This window comes from Bubalus bubalis, chromosome 6 (assembly GCF_019923935.1).
Source record: "Bubalus bubalis isolate 160015118507 breed Murrah chromosome 6, NDDB_SH_1, whole genome shotgun sequence".
In the NCBI taxonomy this organism is placed as follows: Eukaryota; Metazoa; Chordata; class Mammalia; order Artiodactyla; family Bovidae; genus Bubalus; species Bubalus bubalis.
The window spans coordinates 96,121,705-96,148,026 of record NC_059162.1 but is presented as its reverse complement, the minus strand read 5'-3'; the positions used below and the strand labels follow the sequence as shown (position 1 = coordinate 96,148,026).

General features: G+C 38.5%; 1 protein-coding gene and 1 non-coding gene across 2 annotated transcripts in view; both read right to left on the bottom strand.

The window, feature by feature from the left end:
• Nucleotides 1–26,322, bottom strand: part of AGBL4 (AGBL carboxypeptidase 4) — a 1,467,749-nt gene that overhangs the window by 1,257,470 nt on the left and 183,957 nt on the right. The gene's annotated exons all lie outside the window — the stretch shown is intronic.
• LOC112585908 lies at nt 24,028–24,134 on the bottom strand. Its single transcript, XR_003110475.3, has one exon. It is a non-coding gene; the product is annotated as a U6 spliceosomal RNA (small nuclear RNA).

Genomic DNA, 26,322 nt, shown 5'->3' with positions numbered 1-26,322 from the left:
GAGGCTAATTACTTTACAATATTGTATTGGTTCTGCCACACATCAACATGAATCCGCCACAGGCGCACACGTGTTCCATTTCTTCAAGCATCTTGACAGCTTTTTGCAGGGAAAAGGTTTCCACAACCAGCCAGAGGTAGAAAAAGCTTCCCAAGAGTTCGTCAAATCCTAAAGTATGGATTTCTATGCTATAAGAATAACAAACTTACTTCTCATTGTCAAAAATATGTTAACTATAATAGTTCTTATTTTGATTAATAAAGATGTGTTTGATCCTGGTTATAATGATTTAAAATTCACGATCCCTAACCACAATTACTTTTGTACCAACCTAATAGCTTTTGCTTTCTGTAAAACTTTTGAAATCTCCTTTAAATCAGAACGATAGCCTTGCTGGGTACAGTATTCCTGGTTATAGGTTATAGGTTTTCCTTTCATTATTTTATGTATACTGTACCATTCCCTCCTAGCCTACAGAGTTTCTTCTGAAAAGTCAATCAATAGACTGATGAGAGTTCCTTTGCACATAAATGTTCTTAGTCACTCAGTCATGTCCAACTCTTTGTGATACCATGGACTGTAGCCCACCAGGCTCCTCTGTCCGTGGGGTTTCCCCACACAACAATACTGAAGTGGGTTGCCATGCCCTCCTCCAGGGGATCTTCCCAACCCAAGGATCGAACCCCAGTCTCCCACATTGCAGGTCTCCCACATTGCAGGTCTCCCACATTGCAGGCAGATTGCTTACCGTCTGAGCCACCAAGGGAGCCCAAGAATACCAGAGTGGCTAGCCTATCCTTTCTCCAGAAGCTGTTTCTCGATCCAGGAATAGAACCAGGGTTGCTTACATTGCAGGTGAATTCTTGACCAGATGAACTGCCAGGGAAATTTTGTGCATAACGACTTGCTTTTAATATTCCCTCTTTATCCTTAATTTTTGACATTCATTACATTTCTTGGTGAAGTCTTCTTTGGGTTGATCCTGTTTGAAACTCTCTTTGCTTCCTGGATCTGGATGTATGTTCCTTTTCCAAGGTTAGAGAAGTTTTCAGCTATTAGGTCTTCAAATATGGTCTCTCTTCTCCCTATGATACCCCTATAATGTGAATGACAGTAGAGGTCTCTTAAAATATCCTCATTGTTTAAATTCTCCTTTTTCTATTCATTTGAGTGATTTCCACTACTCTATCTTCAAGTTTACTAATCTCTGTATCATGTTTGTTGTTGTTCAGTCACTAAGTCATGTTCAACTCTTTGCGACCCCATGGACTGCAGCATACCAGGCTTCCCTGTCCTTCACTATCTCCCAGAGTTCACTCAGACTCACATCCATTGAGTCAGTGATGCCATCCAACCATCTCATCCTCTGATGTCCCTTCTCCTCTTGCCCTCAATACTTCCCAACATCAGGGTCTTTTCCAATGGCTCGTCACATCAGGAGCCCAAAGCATTGAAACTTCTGCTTCATCATCAGTCCTTCCAATGAATATTCAGGGTTGATTTCCTTTAAGATTAACTGATTTGATCTTTCTGTCCAAAGGACTCTCTCTCCAGTACTACTGTCAATTTCCTCTAGTGTATTTTTAGTTCAGTCATTGTTTGGTTCTTCAGCTCTGTTTGGTTCTTCTTTATCCTTTCTCCTTGTTAAACTTCTCACCATCACCCATTCATCTCCTCAGTTCTGTGAGTATCTTTATGATCATAGTTTATCAGATAAGGTTGCTTTAAAGTTATTCTTCTGGGATTTTATCTTGTCCCTCATTTGGATCATTCTCTTCTTTTTCCTCATTTTGCCTATTTTGCTATTTTCATTCTACATATTTGGTAGGTTGGTTATGTTTACCAACCTAGGAGAAGTGTCTTTATGTAAAAGACATCCTATGGAGTTCAGCATAATACTCCTCTCTGATCACCAGTGCTACACACTCTAAAGCTACCCTCTATGTGGATTATGGGAGTCCCTCTATTGTAGCAGGCTGACAACTCTTGTGCATTAATAGGTGTGGCTGGCCATCGGTTGGGTTGGTTACCAGGCCCTGACTTACACTGAGAAGGCTGCCAGCTGCTGGTGGGTGAGGCTGGGTCACAAGGTGGCTGGCTGCAGAGCCCTGGGGGTTTCTGAGATTACTGCTTTCTTACTGGCAGGTGGAGCCAGGTTCTAGGGCAGCTGGCTGTGGGGCCAAAGTCTCAGAGTTAGTATGCATGCTAGTGAGTCAGGCTGCATCCAGAGCTTTCCAGAATAGTTCCAGGGTCCTGTGTTGACCAGGTCTTGACATGGCTGACTATAGAGCTCACAGTGGTCCCTGAGCTGATATTCACACAATGATGAGCAAGGTTGCAGCCCAGGGGGTCTCAAGGTTGGTGCTCATCTACTGGTGGGAGGAGCAAGGTCCTCAGGTCTCCAGTGACAGAACAGTATTCCAAAGCTGTTATCAGTCTGCTTGTGGGTGGGGCCAAGGTTCAGTGGGTGATAGGGCTGGTATCTGCCCACTGATAGGTAAAGCATAGCCCAGGGCCAGTGCTGGCCTACTGGTTCAGTTCAGTTCAGTTCAGTCCAGTCACTCAGTCATGTCCGACTCTTTCAAACGCCATGGACTGCAGCACACCAAGCTTCCTTGTCCATCGCCAACTCCCAGAGTATACTCAAACTCATGTCTATTGCATTGGTGATGCCATCCACTTCATCCTCTGTCATCCCCTTCTCCTCCCACCTTCAATCTTTCCCAGTATCAGGGTCTTTCCAAATGTGTCAGTTCTTTGCATCAGGTGGACAAAGTATTGGAGTTTCAGCCTCAGCATCAGTCTTTCCAATGAATATTCAGGACTGATTTCCTTTAGGATGGACTGGTTGGATCTCCTTGCTGTCCAAGGGACTCCCAAGAGTCTTCTCCAACACCACAGTTCAAAAGCATCAATTCTTTAGGGCTTAGCTTTCTTTATACTCCAACTCTCATATCCATGAGAGTTGACTACTGGAAAAACCATAGCTTTGACTAGACAGACCTTTGTTTGTAAAGTAAGGTCTCTGCTTTTTAATATGCTGTCTAGGTTGGTCATAACTTTTCTTCCAAGGAGTCTTTTAAAAATTTCATGGATGCAGTCACCATCTGCAGAGATTTTGGAGCCCTAAAACATAAAACTCACTGTTTCCATTGTTTCTTCATCTATGTGCCATGAAGTGATGGGACAGGATGCCATGATCTTAGTTTCCTGAATGTTGAACTTTAAGACAACTTTTTCACTCTCCTCTTTCGCTTTCATCAAGGGGCTCTTTAGTTCTTCACTTTCTGCCATAAGGGTGGTGTCATATGCATATCTGAGGTTATTGATATTTCTCCCAGCAATCTTGATTCTTGCTTGTCCTTCATCCAGCCCAGCATTTCTCATGATGTACTCTGCATAGAAGTTAAATAAGCACAGTGACAATATACAGCCTTGATGTCCTCCTTTCTCAATTTGAAACCAGTCTGTTGTTCCATGTCCGGTTCTAACTGTTGCTTCCTGACCTGCATACAGATTTCTCAGGAGGCAGGTCAGGTGCTTTGGTATTCCCATCTCTTGAAGAATACAACAGTTTGTTGTGATCCACACAGCCAAAAGCTTTGGCATAGTCAATAAAGCAGAAGTAGATGTTTTTCTGGAACTCTCTTGCTTTTTTGATGATCCAGCAGATGTTGGCAATTTGATCTCTGGTTCCTCTGCCTTTACAAGCCAAATCTTGGAGTCTCTGGATGTGATGCCCTGGATTTCCTGGATGTGGTGTCAGCTCCTTGGTGTGCAGAATGTGGGCATATGGCCTCTAATTGCAGAACTGGTGTCCCATAGCTAGAGCTGGCCCTCTGGTAGGTGGAGCCAGGTCCAGTGGCTGGCTATAGGGTCCCAGTAGTCTTTGAGCTAGTGTCAACCCACCAGTGAATGGGGTCTGGTCCTGTACCCCGTTTTTTATTTTTAAATTTATGAAAACATTACAGTTTTTTTCCCAAAACAAAATGATTTTATAATTGATCAAGTTGCATTATAACTAATATCAACCTTTATTTTGTGTTCAATTATAATTACCATATATCTACATTCCCCATCAAAGTATGTGCTCTTTGAAGCCCAGGACTCTGTGATTCATCACTGTATTATAGCGGTTTACTGTATCAGTGTCTTATATATCACAGAAATTCAATAAAAATTTTCTGTGTGAATAAATAAATAAAGATTTAATTTCTATAATTACCAATACCAGCGACTTCACTTTCACTTTTCACTTTTGTGCACTGGAGAAGGAAATGGCAGCCCACTCCAGTGTTCTTGCCTGGAGAATCCCAGGGATGGTGGAGCCTGGTGGACTGCCGTCTATGGGGTTGCACAGAGTCGGACACGACTGACGCAACTTAGCAATTATAAATACTAATAGTAATGCATACTAAATAATCTAACCACAGTATATTATGAGGGTAAAAACAAAAATAATTTTAAGGACACTATATTATACTGTATCAGATTTGGAGTTAGATTTGGTTTCAAATCATCATTCTGATCCTAAGTAACCAATTGCCTTTGGGCATTGAACATGCATTATATATTACAGAGAATAATAGGACAATGTCCATTCTCTAAGGGAGTTCAGAGTAAAGTAAGAAAAAATATAAACAAAAATAATCAATGGCAGTAAGAGTGACAGAGTATCATGATAACAACCATAAAGTGCTGTCATCAGGAAGCTGTTGGGAGCTTGTAGAAATAAGTAGTCAGATCTGCCTAGGAAGAGTCAGCAACATTTGCCTTAGATCTTGAAGAATTAAAAAATTCAGAAAATAATTTATCTCTATACTTCCTGTCCCCAGCTTCTCTCTCCTCTTCTCTTCTGTAATATATCCTATGTAGTTTTCCTAACTCTAGTTCTAGTAACTCCTCCAATCCCTTTCCAGCAGTAGCCAGAATTGTCTTCTTAAAACATAAATCCCCACACTGTGTAGAACACTTTAGTAACTTCCCTATAAAATAAAATCCAAAATAATCCTAAATCTACCAAACGAGTTCTTTATGATGAGGGCCCTGCTTGTCACTCTGGGCTTATTTGGGGCAACTATTCTGCTAGTACACTAAACATTAACCACAAAATCATCAAGTTCTCACCATTTCAGGGTTTGTGTGTGTGTGTGTGTGTGTGTGTGTGTGTGTGTGTGTTCTCACCATTTCAGGGTGTGTGTGTGTGTGTGTGTGTGTGTGTTTTATATCCTCTTCCTCTGCCTGAATTACCTCTTTACTACTCTCCGCATGATCTCCAAAAAAAATTAAGTTTCATTATCACTTCATCGAGGATGCTTTCTCTGACCCTCCTACTCTTTCCAAGCAGTGTTGACCCTATATCATCATATTTTTCATACATCATCTATTTATCACTATTTTGTAACCATGTGTTTATTTTCTTATTTATGTGTCCAATAGCAATTCCCCAAATAGACTCTAAATGCCCTGAGTGCTCATATCATGTGTCTTGTTCTCCCTTCACTTGCAGCACTTACCACAGTGCTTCACATACCAGAATATGTGTTCATAGATATTTAGTGAATAAATAAGTAGAAATAATAGCTTCCTAGAACAGAGAAAGGTCCTTGGAATAAAAAATGGACTCAATACATGTACATTGATTGATTGGATTATTTGTTGAATAAGCAGAGGCTAAAAGATATAAAGAGTGTTTAAAAATAGCATGAGGTTTAAAATGCTAGGGTTTAGAAACTATGGGGTAAATGTTGACACATAAGGCTTAAAAGGTAAATATTCTTTCTTACAATATCACAATGTCAGGTACATAACAATTACTTCATAAAAACTGTTGAATTAATTCTATTCCTCTGATTTAAAAATAATAACAATTTAATCTTATAGAGCCATTAGAATTTAGTTTTGTCAGACTGTTTAAATTATTTCCATGCAAGCATTTCTACAAGAATATAGAATTCCTTTTTCTAACCCCAGACAGAGTCAAAATTGATTCATTTACTTTGCAATCATGTATAATTTAAAGAATAATTCAATTTGGCATATCAGATCAGATCAGATCAGTCGCTCAGTCGTGTCCAACTCTTTGCGACCCCATGAATCGCAGCACACCAGGCCTCCCTGTCCATCACCAACTCCCGGAGTTCACTCAGACTCTGTCCATCGAGTCAGTGATGCCATCCAGCCATCTCATCCTCTGTCGTCCCCTTCTCCTCCTGCCCCCAATCCCTCCCAGCATCAGAGTCTTTTCCAATGAGTCAACTCTTTGCATGAGGTGGCCAAAGTACTGGAGTTTCAGCTTTAGCATCATTCCTTCCAAAGAAATCCCAGGGCTGATCTCCTTCAGAATGGGCTGGTTGGATCTCCTTGCAGTCCAAAGGACTCTCAAGAGTCTTCTCCAACACCACAGTTCAAAAGCATCGATTCCTCGGTGCTCAGCCTTCTTCACAGTCCAACTCTCATCCATACATGACCACAGGAAAAACCATAGCCTTGACTAGATGGACCTTTGCTGGCAAAGTAATGTCTCTGCTTTTGAATATACTATCTCGGTTGGTCATAACTTTCCTTCCAAGGAGTAAGTGTCTTTTAATTTCATGGCTGCAGTCACCATCTGCAGTGATTTTGGAGCCCAGAAAAATAAAGTCTGACACTGTTTCCACTGTTTCTCCATCTATTTCCCAGGAAGTGATGGGACCAGATGCCATGATCTTCGTTTTCTGAATGTTGAGCCTTAAGCCAACTTTTTTCACTCTCTTCTTTCACTTTCATCAAGAGGCTTTTGAGTTCCTCTTCACTTTCTGCCATAAGGGTGGTGTCATATGCATATCTGAGGTTATTGATATTTCTCCCGGCAATCTTGATTCCAGCTTGTGTTTCTTCCAGTCCAGCGTTTCTCATGATGTACTCTGCATAGAAGTTAAATAAGCAGGGTGACAATATACAGCCTTGATATACTCCTTTTCCTATTTGGAACCAGTCTGTTGTTCCATGTCCAGTTCTAACTGTTGCTTCCTGACCTGCATACAAATTTCTCAAGAAGCAGATCAGGCATATCAGAAATCATTAAAATGTGTTTAGAATTTAAAGCACAAGATTTTATGGCATTCTTTTTTTTACCAAGACTAGATCACATAAAATAACACATGGCTGAGAATATAAGATTATATTAGAACAGTAATTTTTAATTATGGTGGACAAAGCTGCAAAGCCCAGCCTAACACTCCAAAGTTCAGTCATACCACCTTTAAGTGCATGCACCTAGACAAAAAGAGAACAAAATAAAATAAAACAGAACAACAAGATATGAATGTGCACTGGCTCTCAGGTTATTAACAGTTCCCTACTTTTATTACCCTGCAAACCTCTGATAAAATTCTTCCTATAGAAGAGGCAGAACTTCTGGAATGATGATGCAAAGATATTAGTAATGCTCTCTCCATGAAAGTAATTTAATGGGGGAAAGTTGTTGTGTGTGTGTGTGTGTGTGTTTTTAAGTAATGATTTAAAGCCTCTGGAATTTGTCCTAAACCATACAGCAGATGGAAAAAACATTTGGTAGAGAAAATCTATTAAATCTTGGTAAGAAGAGTAAGGGTCTAGAGCATTTGACCCACAACCAGCTCCTATCAGCTTTTATCACCAGCACCTCTCCTCCTAGTTCTCATCTAAAACTACCATTTCACCTCATAAGGGGCAGATAACTGATATCTCCCCCAAAGCTTCACATTATAGGAGCTCAATTTAAGGGAAGTGCATATTAGAGGATTGGGCTCCATTTCCTCACTCAGCCAAAACTTGTAGGGTAGAAGTTTCTACCAAAAATGGAAAATAATGGGTAGGCCTGGATTGTCCCTGCCCCATCTGACACATAGAGTAAAGGTTCTATGCCAGGAGAAGCAATATGAGAAGACCAGGTGCTACCATTCCCACTCACTACTTCATTCATAAGATATTCATAAGACAAGAGACATCACCATAAGAAAAGAAAGTCATTCTGTTTATCCACAGCCCTATAGCAGCACAGAGATTCTACACAGAAGGATAGGTAGATCATAACAACAAGAACTCTGAAACTCCACCTAAAAAGACTAAGTTTATTTAGAACAAAAGCGTGGAGCAAGTTGAACCTAACAGTATTGTCATGAACAATAGTGACCTTAGCGGTCAACAATTAAGAAGGATTTGGAAGCTCCAGAATACTTGAAGCAACAAGGAAAATGGCAGACCAGGCAGCAGTTTATTAGAGATAAACTAGGACAAAGAAAAATGGAAGAGCTCATCTGTTTAAGAAAAAGCTTCAAAGACTGGCACTACCAGATCCTTGCAAAAAAAAAAAAAAAAAGGTGTACTTTTATTGGAACAGAAAATTTACATCCAAGGGCATTGGCAAAAATACAGTAATCAGAGAGCAATCAGTGATGACTAAGCACTGACTAAGAGTTGAATGTCATATCAATAGAAGCAGAACAACAAGAAACTTAATGGGTAAGTCAGAAAAAGGGACAGTCAAAAAGAGTTTGATTAAAAATCACAAAGATCTTTTATGCCTGGTGGTCAAGGAGGTTGTACACACATGCAAGGCTGCACTCTATGAAGTGTAACATCAGAGAGGCTTTTCACATTGTAGAAGAAAAAATTCAATGAATTAGCACATCCAAGTCACTAAACAAATAAGCAAAAATGCAAAGAAGAATAAAGCCTAGAAGGAGGGGGAAACAGTACCCAAACTGCAACAACATATTATCTCAAAAGTCAAATCTTCAACAAAATTTATTAGATATGCAGAAAAAGAGGAAAATGTGACTCAGGATAGACCAACTGCTAGGCAACAATACAAAAGCCTCTACTAAAGTTTGCAATAATACATGATATGCTTTCTGGATACAGTGGAATTGAATCAGAAATTAATACAGAGGACAATTTGGAAAATTAACAGAATATGTGAAGATCAACCAATGGAACAAGGAAGGAAATCATAAACAAAATAGAAAATACTTTGAGTTGAATAAAAAGAAAAACTCAATTACCAATTTATAAGATAAAGCTAAAGCAGTGTTTAGAGGAATATTTATAGCTATAAAGTCTTATTTTTATAAAAATAAAGGAAAAAGAAATACCTCAAATAATAACCACCACCTTAAGAAACTAGGTAAAGAAGAGCAAACTAACTCAAATAAACCAGAAGGGAGAAAATAAAGATTAGAGTGCAAATAAATGAAACAGAAAATAGAAAAACATTAGAGAAAATCAACAAAATCAAAAATTGGTTCATTGAAAATATCAACAAAAGAGACAAACATTTAGCTAGACTGTCCAAGAAAAAGAGAACAAAGACTCAAACTACTAATATCTGAAATGAAAGAGTGGCACCACTAATAATGTTACAGCATTATTATGAAAGAATTATGAAAGCATTTCATGAACAAATGTATGTCAAAAATTAGATACCCTAGAGTCAGTCCAGGTTTGATGCAGGATACAGGATGCTCGGGGTGGGTGCACTGGGATGACCCAGAGGGATGGTACAGGGAGGGAGGTGGGAGGGGGGTTCAGGATGGGGAACACATGTACACCCGTGGGGGATTCATGTTGATGTATGGCAAAACCAATATAATATTGTAAAGTAAAAAATAATAATAATAATAAATAATGATAAATGGTTAAAAAAATTTTTAAAAAAGAATGCCAAGACCACCCAAAAAAAAAAAAGAAATTAGATAACCTAGAAAGACATAATTGATTCAATAAGAAATACAAAATAAGAATATATCTATACTGGTAAAGAGATTGAATTATGATTTATAAAATCCCATAAAAGGAAATCCAGGCTCAGATCATTTCACTAGTGAATTCTATAAAAAATATAAAAACAAAATAATGCCAGTTCTTCACAAATCATTTCTCAACTCATTCTATTAGGTAAGGATAACTACAACACAAAACCAAAAATGTTATCAGAAAACTAAAGACAAATACCTCTTATGAAGAATCCTTAGTAATAATGGTTATTATTTAAAAAACAATTTGTTATTGCCTGAAAATGTTAAATATAGAGTGATCATGTGCCCAGCAATCCCACTTCCAGGCATACACCCAAGAGAAATGAAAACATATGCTCAAACAAAAACTTGTACACAAAGTTCACAGCAGAATTATTCACAAGAGCCAAAATGCAGAAACAACCCATTAGCTGTAGAAACAATATCCATCAGCTATGAATAGATGATTAAATTATTGTAATAGTATTTGGCAATAAAAACTAATAACCCATTTATAAAATCAATAAGTTCTGGAGACCTAATGTACAATATGATGACTATAGTTAATAATAACATGCTGTTTATCTGAAATTTGCTAAGAGAATAGATATCAACTGTTCTTATCCCACACAATAAAAAATAGGGTAAAAAGATGAGGTGATTTACACTTTAATTAGCCTGATTGCAGTAGTCATTTCACTGTATATACATATACCTTAAATATATACAACTCTCATTTGTCAATCTCATCTCAGTAAAGGTGAGGAAAAGAATATTTACAAATATGCAGTGCTTAGTTGCTCAGTCGTGTCCGACTCTTTGCAACACCAAAGACTGTAGCCTACCAGGCTCCTCTGTCCATGGGATTCTCCAGGCAAGAACACTGGAATGGGTTGCCTGCCCTCCTCCAGGGGATCTTCCCAACCCAGGGATCAAACCCAGGTCTCCCACACTGCAGGTGGATTCTTTACCATCTGAGCCACCAGGGAAGCCCATACAAAAATCAAATCATCATATTGTTCATCTGACTCCAATATAATGTTCCACATCAATCACATCTCAATCTTTAAAACACACATACACACACACACACACACACAGGAATCTACAGAGAAATAGTGATTGCCTAAAGCTTACAGGTATGGGAGAGAACAGGAAGGGACTGCTGATGGTACAGCATTTCTTTGGTACATTATTTAAATATTTTAAAATTATATTCGGTGATGGTTGCACAATTCCATGAATATGCTAAAAATCATTAAAATGTAAGATTTAAATAGGTGAAGTTTATGGTATGTGAATTATATCTCATTAAGGCTGTCTTTTTAAAAAAGGCTTTCCGGGAAAATGACAATGTGATCTACCGCAGAAAACTAGAAAAACACTCATAGCATAGAGCTAGTAAAACAGGAAGCTTCTCTAATCCAGACCTATACTTCAGAATTGGGTTATATTAAACTATGCCACAAAGAGGCAGGGGAGGAGAGGGGAGTGAAGTGGGGTTGGAGGGAGTCCTGTAACACTGAAGTACCATGGTGATTCCCCTTCACAGATCACTGCCTTGTCATAGAAAAGGGGCTTGCATAACTCATGAAAGCTATGAGCCATGCCGTGTAGGGCCACCCAAGACAGATGGGTCATAGCGGAGAGTGTTGACAAAACGTGATCCACTGGAGGAAGGAATGGCAAACCACCACAGTATACTTGCCATGAGAACCTCATAAACTGTATAACAGAATAAAGAGATATGACACCAAAAGATGAGTCCCCCAGGCCTAAAGGTGTGCAGTATGCTACTGGGGAAGAGCAAAGAACTACTAACATTCCCAGAAGCAGCTGGCCAAAGCAAAAACAATACCCAGTTGTGGATGCGTCTGGTGAAGAAAGTAAAATCTGATGCTGCAAAGAACAATGTTATTGCGTAGGAACCATGAATCAAGGCAAATTGGACATGGCCAAGCAAGAGATGGTAAGAATAAACATCTACATCTTTAGGAATCAGTGAACTAAAATGGGCAGCAATGGGCAAATTTAATTCAGATGACCATTATATCTATTACTGTGGGCAAGACTCCCTTACAAGAAATGAAGCAGCCCTCATAATCAACAAAAGAGGCCAAAATGCAGTACTTGCATCAAAAATGACAGAATGATCTTAGTTCGTTTCCAAGGCAAGCCATTCAACATCACAGTAATCCAAGTCTATGCCCCTACCGCTAATGCCAAAGAAGCTCAGGTTGATCAGTTCTATAAAGACCTAAAAGACCCCTGAGAACCCACACCAAAAAAAAAAAAAAAGATGTTCTATTCATCACTGGGGATTGGAATACAAAAGTAGGAAGTCAAGAGATAACCTGGAGTAATAGACAAGGTCAGCCTTGGAGAACAAAATGTAGTAGGGCAAAGACTAAGTGAATTCTGCTAAGAAAATGCACTAGTCATAGCAAATACCCTTTTTCAACAACATGAGAGACAACTTTACAAATTGACATCACCAAATGGTCAATTTCAGTATCAAACTGATACATTCTTTGTAGCCAAAGATGGAGAAGCTTATACACAATCAGCAAAAACAAGACCTGGAGCTGACTGTGGCTCAGATCATCAGCTTCTCATAGTAAAACTCAAGCTTAAACTAAAGAAAGCAGGGAATACCAGTAGGCCAGCCAGGTAAAACTTAAATCAAATTCCCTATGAATATGCAGTAGAGGTAATGAGTAGATTCAAGGGATTAAATCTATTAAACAGTGTGCCTGAAGAACTATGGACAGAAGTCCATATTATTGTACAGAAGGCAGTGGACAAAACCATCCCAAAGAAAAAGAAAACAAGAATGCAAAGTGGTTATCTAAAGAGGCTTTCAGTTCAGTTCAGTCGCTCAGTCATGTCCTACTCTTTGCGACCCCATGAATCGCAGCACACCAGGCCTCCCTGTCCATCACCAACTCCCAGAGTTCACTCAGACTCACGTCCATTGAGTCAGTGATGCCATCCAGCCGTCTCATCCTCTGTCATCCCCTTCTCCTACTGCCCCCAATCCCTCCCAGCATCAGTCTTTTCCAATGAGTCAACTCTTCGCATGAGGTGGCCAAAGTACTGGAGTTTCAGCTTTAGCATCATTCCTTCCAAAGAAATCCCAGGGCTGATCTCCTTCACAATGGACTGGTTGGATCTCCTTGCAGTCCAAGGGACTCTCAAGAGTCTTCTCCGACACCACAGTTCAAAAGCATCAATTCTTCGGCACTCAGCTTTGTTCACAGTCCAACTCTCACATCTATACATGACCACTGGAAAAACCACAGCCTTGACTAGATGGACCTTTGTTGGCAAAGTAATGTCTCTGCTTTTGAATATGCTATCTAGGTTGGTCATAACTTTTCTTCCAAGGAGTAAGCGTCAGCTAAAGACAGAAGAGAAGTGAAAAACAAGGGAGAAAGGGAAAGATATATCCAGATAAATTCAGAGTTCAAAAGAACAGCACAGAGAGACAAGAGGACCTTATTCAAAGAACAGTGCATAAAACTAGAAGAAAACAACAGAAGGGGAAAGATGAGAGATCTTTTCAGGAAAATTGGAGATATCAAGAGAACACTTCACCCAAAGGTGGGCACAGTAAAGGAGAGAAACGGTATAGACCTAGTAGATGCTGAAGAGATCAAGAAGAGTTGAACAGAATACATGGAAGAACTGTATAAAAAAGATCTTAATGAACTGGATTATTCTGATGATGTTGTCAGTCACCCAGAGCCAAACATTCTGAAGACTGAAGTCAAATGGGCCTTAGGAAACACTGCTGTTAATAAAGCTAGAGGATGTGATGGAATTTCAGTAGAGCTATTCAAAACCCTAAAGGATGATGCCATCAAGGTGTTGCATTCAATATGTCAGCAAATCTGGAAGACCCAGAGTGGCCAACGGGACTGGAAAAGGTCAATCCTCATCCCAATTCCCAAGAAGGGTAATACTAAAGAATGTTCTAACCACTGGAAAACTGCACTCATCTCCTATGCTAGTAAGGTAATGCTTAAAATTTTGCATTGTAGGCTTCAGCATTATGCAAACCAAGAACTTCCAGATGTCCAAGCTGGGTTTAGAAAAGGTAGAGGAGCCAGAGATCAAATTGCCGACATTTGCTGGATCATAGAGAAAGCCAGGGAATTCCAGAGAAATGTCTACCTCTGTTTCGTTGACTATGCTAAAGCCTTTGACTGTGTGGATCATAATACACTGTGGAAAGCTCTTAGAGAGATGGGAATACCAGACCATCTTACTTGTCTCCTGAGAAACCTGTATGCAGGTCAAGAAGCAACAGTTAGAACCCTGTATGGAACAAATGAATGGTTGAAGACTGAGAAAGGAGTAAGTCAGGGCTGTCTGCTGTCACCCTGTCCATTTAACCTATACACTGAGCACTCATGAGAAAAGCCAGGCTGGATGAGTTACAAGCTGGAATCAGGATAGGCAGGAGAAACATCAAAAACCTCAGATATGTGGATGATACCACTCTAATGGCTGAAAGCGAAGAGGAACTAAAGAGCCTCTTGATGAGGGTGAGGGAGAAGAGTGAAAGAGTTGGCTTAAAACTAAACATTAAAAAAAAACAACAACAAAGATCATGGCATCCGGCCCCATTCAGTTATCAGTTCAGTAACTCTCTCATGTCTGACTCTTTGTGACCCCATGAACTGCAGCACACCGAGCTTTCCTGTCCCTCACCAACTCCCAGAGCTTGCTGAAACTCATGTCCATCAAGCCAGTGATGTCATCCATCCTTGTCTTTCCCTTCTCTGCCTGCCTTCAATCTTTCCCAGCATCAGGGTCGTTTCCAATAGGTTGGCTCTTCAAATCAGGTGGCCAAAGTATTGGAGCTTCAGCATCAGTCCTTCCAATGACTGATTTCTTTTTCAATTGACTGATCTGATATCCTTGCAGTCCAAGAGACTCTCAAGAGTCTTCTCCAACACCACAGTTCAAAAGCATCAATTCTTCGGCACTCAGCATTCTTTATGGTCCAATCTCACATCCATACATGACTACTAGAAAAACTATAGCTTTGACTGATGGACCTGTGTTGGCAAAGTAATGTCCCTGCTTTTTAATATGATGTCTAGTTGGTCATACCTTTTCTTCCAAGGAGCAAGCGTATTTTAATTCCATCTCTACAGTCACCATCTGCAATGATTTTGGAGACCAAGAAAATATAGTCTGACACAGTTTCCATTATTTACCTATCGATTTGCCATGAAGTGATGGAACCAGATGCCATGATCTTAGCTTTCTGAATGCTGAGGTTTAAGCCAAATTTTTCACTCTCCTCTTTCACTTTCATCAAGAGGCTATTTAGTTCCTCTTCACATATCTGAATATCTGATGAGGTTATTGATATTTTTCCCAGCAATCTTGATTCCAGCCTGTGCTTCATCTAGCTCAGCATTTCTCACGATGTACTCTGCATATAAGTTAAATAAGCAGAGTGACAATATACAGCCTTGACGTACTCCTTTCCCAATTTGGAACCAGTCTGTTGTTCCTTGTCCGGTTCTAACTGTTGCTTCTTGACCTGCATACAGATTTCTCAAGAGGCAGGTAAAGTGGTCTGGGATTCCAATCTCCTGAAGAACTTTCCACAGTTTGTTGTGATCCACACAGTCAAAGGCTTTGGAATAGACAATGAAGCAGAAGTAGATATTTTTCTGGAACTCTCTTGCTTTTTCGATGATCCAAAGGATGTTCGCAATTTGATCTCTGGTCCCTCTGCCTTTTCTAAATTCAGCTTAAACATCTGGAATTTCTCGGTTCATATACTGTTGAAGCCTGGCTTGGAGAATTTTGAGCATTACTTTGCTAGTGTGTGAAATGAGTATAATTGTGTGGTAGTTGGAACATTCTTTGGCATTGACTTTCTTTGGGATTGGAATGAAAACTAATCTTTTCCAGTCCTGTGGCCACTGCTGAGTTTTCCAAATTTGCTGACACATTAAGTGCAGCACTTTAACAGCACCATCTTTCAGGAATTGAAAAGTTCAACTGGAATTCCATCACCTCCACTAATTTTGTTTGTAGTGATGCTTCCTAAGGCCCACTTGACTTCTCATTCCAGGATGTCTGGCTCTAGGTGAGTGATCACACCATTGCGGTTGTTGGAGTCATTAAGATCTTTTCTGTATAGTTCTGTATATTCTTGCCACCTCTTCTTAATATCTTCTGCTTCTGTTAGGTCCATACCATTAGGCCTGGCCCCATTACTTCGTGGCAAACAGAAAAGGAAAAGGTGGTAGTAGTGACAGATTTCCTCTTCTTGGGCTCTAAAATCACTGCAGATGGTGACTGCAGGCATGAAATCAGAAGACAGTTGCTCCTTGGCAAGAAAGCTATGACAAACCTAGACAGTGTGTTGAAAAGCAGAAACATTACTTTGCTGACTAAGGTCTGTATAGTCAAGGCCATGGTCTTCCCAGTGGTCATGTGTGGTTGTGAGAGCTGGACCATAAAGAAAGCATAACAACAAAGAATTGATTACTTTGAACTGCAGTGCTTGAGAAGACTCCTGATTGGACAAGGAGATCAAATCAGTTAATCTTAAGGGAAATCAGCCCTGAATACTCACTGGAAGGACTGATGCTGAAGCTGAAGCTCCAGTACTTTGGTCACCTGATGTAAATGGCCAACTCGTTGGAAAAGTCCCTGATGCTGAGAAAGATTGAGGGCGGCAGGAGAAGAGGAAGTAAAAGGATGAGATGATTGGATGGCATCACCGATGCAATGGACATGAACTTGGGCAAACTTCAGGAGATGGTGAGGGACAGGGAGGCCTGGCGTACTGCAGCACATGGGGTCACAAAGAGTTAGACACAACTGGGTGACTGAACAACAACAACAGCCATGGCTTTATGGGCTTCCCCAGTGGCTCAGTGGTAAAGAGTCCACCTGCAATGCAGGAACACAAAGCATTTATAATATTGTTATTATATTCAAACTTTGCTGAACACCACTAATTCAAAAATTTGTTATTAATATCCTAATTCAGGATAGCAATGACACCAGTGTATTCTGAGATGATATACAGTGGATTTCTTTCTTTTTTTTTTTTTAAACTTTACAATATTGTATTAGTTTTGCCAAACATCGAAATGAATCCGCCACAGGTATACCCCTATTGCAGGCTTCCTTGATGGCTCAGTTGGTAAAGAATCTGCACATCACAAATTCTATAACCCAAATAGAATCTCAACTAACAACATTTGAAAACTACTTGCAGATTTTTTTAGTTTCACATACCACCTGCTCAAGATTCTGCCCCCTCTGTAACTTTCCATTAGGAAGAATGCCAAGACAACAAACTAGAAGGAAATTTTACAAAAGTCAGTACTGTCATAGAGTACCTCTCAAAATTACTGAAATAAATAAGCATAACTCCAGAGTACATAGAAAATGCCAGGAAAAAAAAAAAACATATTTTCTCAGGCTAGACCGACAAAAGTTATGGGAAAATGTGTAAGAAATAAAGAGGAAACTTCCTTTCATATGACAGTTTGTTAGTCTCAAAGACATTATCAAATGTGAGGACAAAATATTACATACAGCTTTTATCCATCCCACTGATGTTCTTCCAAAATATCCCAGAAAACACAGGTAAACATTTTTCTGGTTTCAAGTATGTGAAAGGCGTTCAGTTGTGTCCAACTGTTTGTGACCCCATGGTCTATATAATCCATGGAGTTCTCCAGGCCAGAATACTGGAGTGGGTAGCCTTTCCCTACTCCAGGGTAGCTTCCCAACCCAGGGACCAAACCCAACAATATATAAATAAATGCATGAACAAATAAAACAAAAACCCCAAATTCCACTGTGCAGAGAAAATCTTTGCTCATATCAGGGGTTATCCTCTTCATATATTTTTCCATAAATATTCATATTTTACATGGTTGAGATTAAAATATGTATACAGTGCCACAGCCTCTTTTAATTTAATATTATATCCTATGGGTATGAGCTATCCATAGCTCCATTATAAATTAATTTTGAACTTAGCAACTTAAAACAACAAATATTTATTATTTCACAGCATTTATTGGTCTCTCAGATAAACCCTTTCCTACCTTGGATTTCTACTGAGTGACAATATCACTGACCTTCTTATATGACCTATTCTTTCATTGAGAGAACTGGTGAAGCACGTGTTTAAAACCTGTAGAGAGCCTTTTGTCTAACTTAGTATTATATTCTTTTATCTTCCTTAGGTCTCAAAAAAGGATTTTCAGTCATATCCTCAGTTTTATCTCTAGACCAAGTTTTTCTGAGAGTATCCTGTATTTCATCTTTACCAGGAAGGATTAATTTTAGAATCATTTGCCATCCAGAAAGCCTGAGAATTTTTTAAACCATCAAGTCCTGGCTCTTTCATGTTTTACAGTCTTTCCTTTAGTTGGTCTCTCCTCAAAATTTACTATAAGAAACACAAAAATCCAGGAAGTACCTTTAAGTTTATACCTAGAAATCTCCTTAGCCACATCACTTAGTTCATTTAGTGCATTTTCTACCTTCCACATAACTGTAGCGACACTGTTATAAATGTTCTGGTACTGAATAACATGAATTTTCTTTCCACCAGTTTCCTATAAAAGTTTTCTCCCTTTCCTTCATGTTTTCACTTGAAGCCTTCTCAAAGGTAGTCTTATTTCTACACTATCTTCCCTGCTAAATAACATTTCACTGACACTTTAGTAGCGGAGGAGAGGAGATAAAGAGGTCCAGCCCAGCCTGAGTATAGATACCTTTTGAACATTTCATTAACACTGATGGAATCCAACTGAGAAAAAATAAACTGGTAAGCTGCTGTTGTTGTTTAGTTGCTAAGTCATGTCTGACTCTTTGCAATCCCTGGACTGTAGCCCACCAGGCTCCTCTGTCCATGGGATTTCCCAGGCAAGAATACTGCAGTGAGTTGCTATTTCCTTCTCCAGGGGATCTTCCTGACCTGGGGATGGAACTCATGTCTCCTGCTTGTCGGGTGGATTCTTTACTGCTGAGCCATCAGGGAAGCCCCCAACTGATGAGTATCAAGTGGTAAAGTAACCTAACTTAGACTCAACGAAGACTAAAACCAATCCCAGATAAGATCTTAAGGATACACACAGTTTGAAGTTCCCAAGACTATGCCCAGTTTTGGGCGTTCACTAGAAAAACGCAGAGAATTCAAACGAAGTTATACTCACAATTAAAGTTTAGCATTTATTTTAGTATTATATTTATTTTAGTATTATATTCTTTTATCTTCCTTAGGTCTCAAAAAAGGATTTTCAGTCATATCCTCAGTTTTATCTCACAATTAAAGTTTATTACACTGAAAAGAATCAAGAAAATTAGCAAAGGGAAAATGCACACGGGGTGAAGTCTTGAGGAAACCAAGCACACACTTCTAACAGCACTCCCCCACACAGGACACACTCAATTCCTCCACCAATGAATTATGATAACACATGAGAAGTATTGTCTACCAGGGAAGTTCCACCAAGCCTAGGAACACTGAGTTTTTTAGAGTAATCAATCAACAAGGCTCCATAAATTACATCTTTTTTTTTTTTTTTTCATCTTTTACATAAACTATCTAGACAAGCTAATATAGTGTTCTGTAATATAGTGTTATATGTAGTGAAACTCTAATACTTTGGCCACCTGATGCAAAGAACTGACTCCTCTGAAAAAATCCTGATGCTGGGAATGATTGAACGTGGGAGGAGAAGGGGACGACAGAGGATGAGATGCTTGGATGGCATCACCGATTCAATGGCCATGAGTTTGAATATGCTTCATGAGTTGGTGATAGACAGGGAAGCCTGGCGTACTGCAGGCCATGGGGTCACAAAGAGTTGGACACAACTGAGAGACTGAACTGAACTGGCATCAAGCATGCAAAACATTATTAGATCATTTCAAAAGTATTCTAGGAGGTAGGTTCCTAGTCACAAAAGAAAGTCCTTCATGGTAATGTATGAGGTGTAAGAAACTCCTGCTTGCTGAGTTAACTCTTTCTTTCACAAGTCTCAATTTAGTGGGGCTTCCCAGGTGGCTCTAGTAGTAAAGAACACGCCTGCCAATTCAGGTGACATAAGAGACACGGGTTTGATCCCTGGGTGGGGAAGATCCCCTGGAGGAGGGCGTGGCAACCCACCCCAGTATTCTTGCCTGGAGAATCCTATGGACAGAAGAGACTGGCGGGCTATAGTGTATAGGGTTGCAAAGAGACAGACATGACTGAAGCAATGTATCACACACATACGGGAAGCAGCTTAGACTTTCCAAAAATCTGCCCTTATAAAGAATATAACTAAGTTTATGTAAGTTCAAAGTAATTCACCAGTATTTGAACTTATACTAGCATCAAAATTCATCTCCTGAGAGTATGAGAAAAGAACTAAGAGTTTTTACAATATATCATTCACAATATCCAGTTTACAACACATTACTAGATATAGAGAGAATTATGAAAAGATAAAAAAAAAAATGCAGTCAATAGAGGCCAACACTGAGATGGCTCAGATTTTGTCTTTAGAAAACAAAGAAAATATTATAAATATATTCAAATAACTAAAGGAAAATCTTTAAGAATTTTAAAAAGATATAGTTTTCAGGAAAAAAAAAGATAAAATCTTATACAGAAAACTGGAATTATAAAAACAACCAACTAGAAATTGTGGAATAAAACCTTATAATGTTTGTCAGTTGCTTCATTTGCTATTATCTTCTCCCATTCTGAAGGCTGTCTTTTCACCTTGCTAATAGTTTCCTTTGATGTGCAGAAGCTTTTAAGGTTAATTAGGTCCCATTTGTTTATTTTTGCTTTTATTTCCAATATTCTGGGAGGTGGGTCATAGAGGATCCTGCTGTGATGTATGTCAGAGAGTGTTTTGCCTATGTTCTCCTCTAGGAGTTTTATAGTTTCTGGTCTTACGTTTAGATCTTTAATCCATTTTGAGTTTATTTTTGTGTATGGTGTTAGAAAGTGTTCTAGTTTCATTCTTTTACAAGTGGTTGACCAGAGTTCCCAGCACCACTTGTTAAAGAGATTGTCTTTAATCCATTGTATATTCTTGCCTCCTTTGTCGAAGATAAGGTGTCCATATGTGCGTGGATTTATCTCTGGGCTTTCTATTTTGTTCCATTGATCTATATTTCTGTCTTTGTGCCAGTACCATACTGTCTTGATAACTGTGGCTTTGTAGTAGAGCCTGAATTCAGGTAGGTTGATTCCTCCCGTTCCATTCTTCTTTCTCAAGATCGCTTTGGCTATTCGAGGTTTTTTGTTTTTCCATACAAATTGTGAAATTATTTGTTCTAGCTCTGTGAAGAATGCTGTTGGTAGCTTGATAGGGATTGCATTGAATCTATAGATTGCTTTGGGTAGTATACTCATTTTCCAGAATATACAAGCAACTCCTACAGCTCAACTCCAGAAAAATAAATGACCCAATCAAAAAATGGGCCAAAGAACTAAATAGACATTTCTCCAAAGAAGACATACAGATGGCTAACAAACACATGAAAGATGCTCAGCATCACTCATTATCAGAGAAATGCAAATCAAAACCACTATGAGGTACCATTTCACACCAGTCAGAATGGCTGCGATCCAAAAGTCTACAAGTAATAAATGCTGGAGAGGGTGTGGAGAAAAGGGAACCCTCTTACACTGTTGGTGGGAATGCAAACTAGTACAGCCACTATGGAGAACAGTGTGGAGATTCCTTAAAAAACTGGAAATAGACATGCCTTATGATCCAGCAATCCCACTGCTGGGCATACACACTGAGAAAACCAGAAGGGAAAGAGACACGAGTACCCAATGTTCATCGCAGCACTGTTTATAATAGCCAGGACATGGAAGCAACCTAGATGTCCATCAGCAGATGAATGGATAAGAAAGCTGTGGTACATATACACAATGGAGTATTATTCAGCCATTAAAAAGAATACATTTGAATCAGTTCTAATGAGGTGGATGAAACTGGAGCCTATTATACAGAGTGAAGTAAGCCAGAAAGAAAAACACCAATACAGTATACTAACGCACATATATGGAATTTAGAAAGATGGTAACAATAACCCTGTGTACGAGACAGCAAAAGAGACACTGATGTATAGAACAGTCTTATGGACTCTGTGGGAGAGGGAGAGGGTGGGAAGATTTGGGAGAATGGCATTGAAACATGTAAAATATCATGTATGAAATGAGTTGCCAGTCCAGGTTCGATGCACGATACTGGATGCTTGGGGCTGGTGCACTGGGACGACCCAGAGGGATGGAATGGGGAGGGAGGAGGGAGGAGGGTTCAGGATGGGGAACACATGTAAACCTGTGGCGGATTCATTTTGATATTTGGCAAATCTAATACAGTTATGTAAAGTTTAAAAATAAAATAAAATTAAAAAAAAATAAATAAAAAAAAAATAAATAAAAATAAAATAAAATTAAAAAACAAACAAAAAAAAAAAAAAGAAAAAAAAAAAAAACCTTATAATGCTGTAAATAAAAAATCCACTGACTGGGCTTTAAGCATTCAATTGAAAATGTCAGGATAAAGAGACATCATTAAAATACTTCATCTGAAAAACAGAGATAAAGTTGAAAAAAATTTACATACCTTCAGGGATCCATGGGAAAATAATGAACATGTAATAAGAGTTTCAGAAAGAAAAGTGAATAAAAATGTGGCAAAATAAATTTTAAGAAATAATCCTTAAGTTTTTCCAAATCTAACAAAAAACAATTTACATATCTAAAAAGCTCAGTAAACCCCAAGTACAATATACAGACATGCAAAAAAAAAAGAGTATAACACAGATATATTATTGTCAAATTGTGTAAAACAAAAGATAAAAAGTCTTAAAGGCACAAAGAGGGAAGAACTGCATACAGGACACCAATTATATGAAAAATAGTTGAATTCTCAGGAGAAACAATGGGTATTATAAGACAATGAAGTAATATCATTAGTGTTAAAATACACACAAAAATAATCATGTGAACTAAGAATTCTATGTCACATGAAAATATTCTTCAAGAGCAAGGGTGAAGTAAATACAATTTCATAAAACAAAAGCTGAGAAGATTTAGTACAAGAAAAATCAGACCTGCACTATAAGAATCTATAAAAGGTTGATAGAAACTGCAAGCTATATGAAGAAAAGTTAGCTGGAAACTTGGTTCTACAGAAAAGAATGAGGAAAAGTAGAAGTTGTGGGCTTTTTAACTATGTTTTTGAATTTATAATTTAATACACTTAAAGGTCAACTCACCAAAGCCAAAATATTAACAATATAAAGAAAGGTTTATGATGTATTTTAAAAAAAGATAAAAAATACCCCAAAGATGAGGACAATACCAGTAAATGGAATTAGACCATTACACGATTTACAATGTTCCAAGTGTGAAGTATGAAGAATGAAGCATTGAATGTGAAGGGAGAAGCAACAAGTATGAAATAGAAAGCGTGAAGTGAAAATATAGACTCTAAACAGACTTTGAAAAGTTAGGGATACACATTGTTAGCTCTAGAGCAACCACAATAGGTAGGTAGATAGATAGAAATATAGCAAAGAAACAAGTAGAAAAAAAAAAACAAAATAGAACAGTAAATAAATGCTTATACATATACATGTTTATGCATACTGTGAAATTAAGGACAATTTTTATACTACTTTATATATTTTAATTTTAACAGTTCACTACAATCTCAACTAAGATTTCCAAATGTTATTTGCTATTACCTCCAAATCAATCTCTTTCCTAAACCTCTTCAACTGTTTCCCAATTCACAACAAATGAAATGCAAAGCCTTTACTACTATAGCCAATGAGCTACCACACAATCTAGTTAATCTGTCTATTTTTTCAGTTTCATCTTTAGCCACTCCTTCGCCTACTCACTTCTCATTTTTTTAGTTATGAGAACTGTTTCCTGCATCTAAACTTTCTTCCATGCTTCTCCTTCCCTGCCTTTTCATGGATGCCTCTTTACCTTTCAGATGCCAGTTTAAGGTTTATCTCATCACAAACGCTTTTTCTAATTACCCTAAAACTTTGTATTAAATTTCTTTTTTTTTTCAGTGTGAAAAATGAGTTTATTTCTGGTTTATTAATTCACATAATCTAGGTCAGATTGACAAGAACACCTCTCAGGAAATGCTGTGTATGTAAAGTGCTACTATGTTTTATTTTTTTTTTATTTATTTATTTTAATTAGAGGCTAATTACTTTACAATATTACATTAAAAATATGGAATGCTTCACGAATTTGCGTGTCATCCTTGCGCAGGGGCCATGCTAATCTTCTCTGTATTGTTCCAATTTTAGTATATGTGCTGCCGAAGCGAGCACTGTATTAAATTTCTATCACTGAATACCCTTTACTTCCACAACATGCCATTATATACACTTGCTAACTTCTCATTGACTTTTTCTCACCAGATTTTAGCTCATTTTTCTTTACTGCTGTATACCCCTTGCATAGCACTGTGCACAAAACATAGAATGTACTCAATAAGTGTTAAATAAATGGCACGTGTAAAAACCTACAACACCAATGGCTTCAAGTAAGTTTTATTCTTATGAAATCACTACAAACAATCATAATACAATTTGCATGCCCTGTAGCTTCATGGATATATTTTCCTGAGTAATTTTCATCATTTTTCTTCTTTTTTATAAATAGCAAGAGCATAGCTGGAGAGAATTCATTCAGCAGAAGGAATGGCTTCGGTGGAGCCATGTTTATACATTAGCAATAGCACTCATACATTTATGCTAGGAAAAAAAACCTGCTCATTTATAATTACAACTGCTGCTACTGCTGCTGCTGCTAAGTTGCGTCAGTCGTGTCCGACTCTGTGCTATCCCATAGACAGCAGCCCACCAGGCTCTCCTGTCCCTGGGATTCTCCAGGCAAGAACACTGGGGTGGGTTGCCATTTCCTTCTCCAATGCATGAAAGTGAAAAGCGAAAGTGAAGCACTTTCACTCAGTCATGTCCAACTCTTCACGACCCCATGGAATGCAGCCTACCAGGCTCCTCCATCCATGGGATTTTCCAGGCAAGAGTACTGGAGTAGGTTGCAATTGCCTTCTCCAAATTACAACTGAAAAAAAATCAATTAACTTCAGTTGATAGATAGTAAGTACAGTAAAAGGTAGCAACTACACAAGAATGACAGTCTGTAACTGATGGTAACTATAGAAATTAAAATGTATGTGTTTAAGCCAAGAGCAAAATAGATCATATACAATAAGCACTTAAACTTTGAAGAACAGCCAAATGGTAGTTTGTAGGGATAAAAAGAAACAGAATAATTATGGTCTCCTAATTGTTATAAATCACTTTTAAAAAATACGTAGAAATCACTGAAAGAAAAAAGAAAATGAGATGCTTTACACAGCTCTATTGGCAAGCAGTATATTTGGCCTTTATGTGTTTGTTTGGTACTAAATTGATTCTCCCCTTTCTTACCCTAGGTCTTTATATATCATCTGAACTGTTAAAATGCTGCCATCATTGGTCTCCAAGATACAAGCCTTACCAACCACAAATGTGAAACCTCCATACTGCTTGAATGCCAATATTCCCAGTAGGAAGGGAAGAGGAACATGGGACAAATTCAATAGGTTATAGGCATGAGAGTGAAAGTGAAGTCATTCAGTCACGTCTGACTCTTTGCGACCCCATGGACTGTAGTCTACCAGGCTCCTCAGTCCATGGAATTTTCCAGGCAAGAGTACTGGAGTGAGTTGCCATTTCCTTCTCCACCAACCACAAATGTGAAACCTCCATACTGCTTGAATGCCAATACTCCTAGTAGGAAGGGAGGAAGAACATGGGACAAATTCAATAGGTATAGACATAGAACAGACTTATGCTGTAAATAAGGCACTTACTAGCCTACTTAAATTGGACAAATAACTTAATCTTACTGGATTGCTTAATGATAATAATAACATTTATTTCACATTGATATACCATGGAGAAATTATCAAAGCATATGTAAAAGCATTCAAGAAGTGAGGGTGCTCAATCATTATTTGTTGCATTAATGAACACCATTTGGCCAAATAATGGAAATCCATAACTTTCTATCTCCTTATTTTTATTTAGAGCACCCATTATCACCTGCAATTCAGGTGATATATAATTTTAATATATAAATAATTTTATATAATATCCGTTGGATCATGGAAAATGCAAGAGAGTTCCAGAAAACAAGTAGAATTCTGCTTTATTGACTATGCCAAAGCCTTTGACTGTGTGGATCACAATAAACTGTGGAAAATTCTTCAAGAGATGGCAACACCAGACCACCTGATCTGCCTCTTGAGAAATTTGTATGCAGGTCAGGAAGCAACAGTTAGAACTGGACATGGAACAACAGACTGGTTCCAAATAGGAAAAGGAGTACATCAAGGCTGTATATTGTCACCCTGCTTATTTAACTTCTATGCAGAGTACATCATGAGAATGCTGGACTGGAAGAAACACAAGCTGGAATCAAGATTGCCAGGAGAGGGAGGAGGGTTCA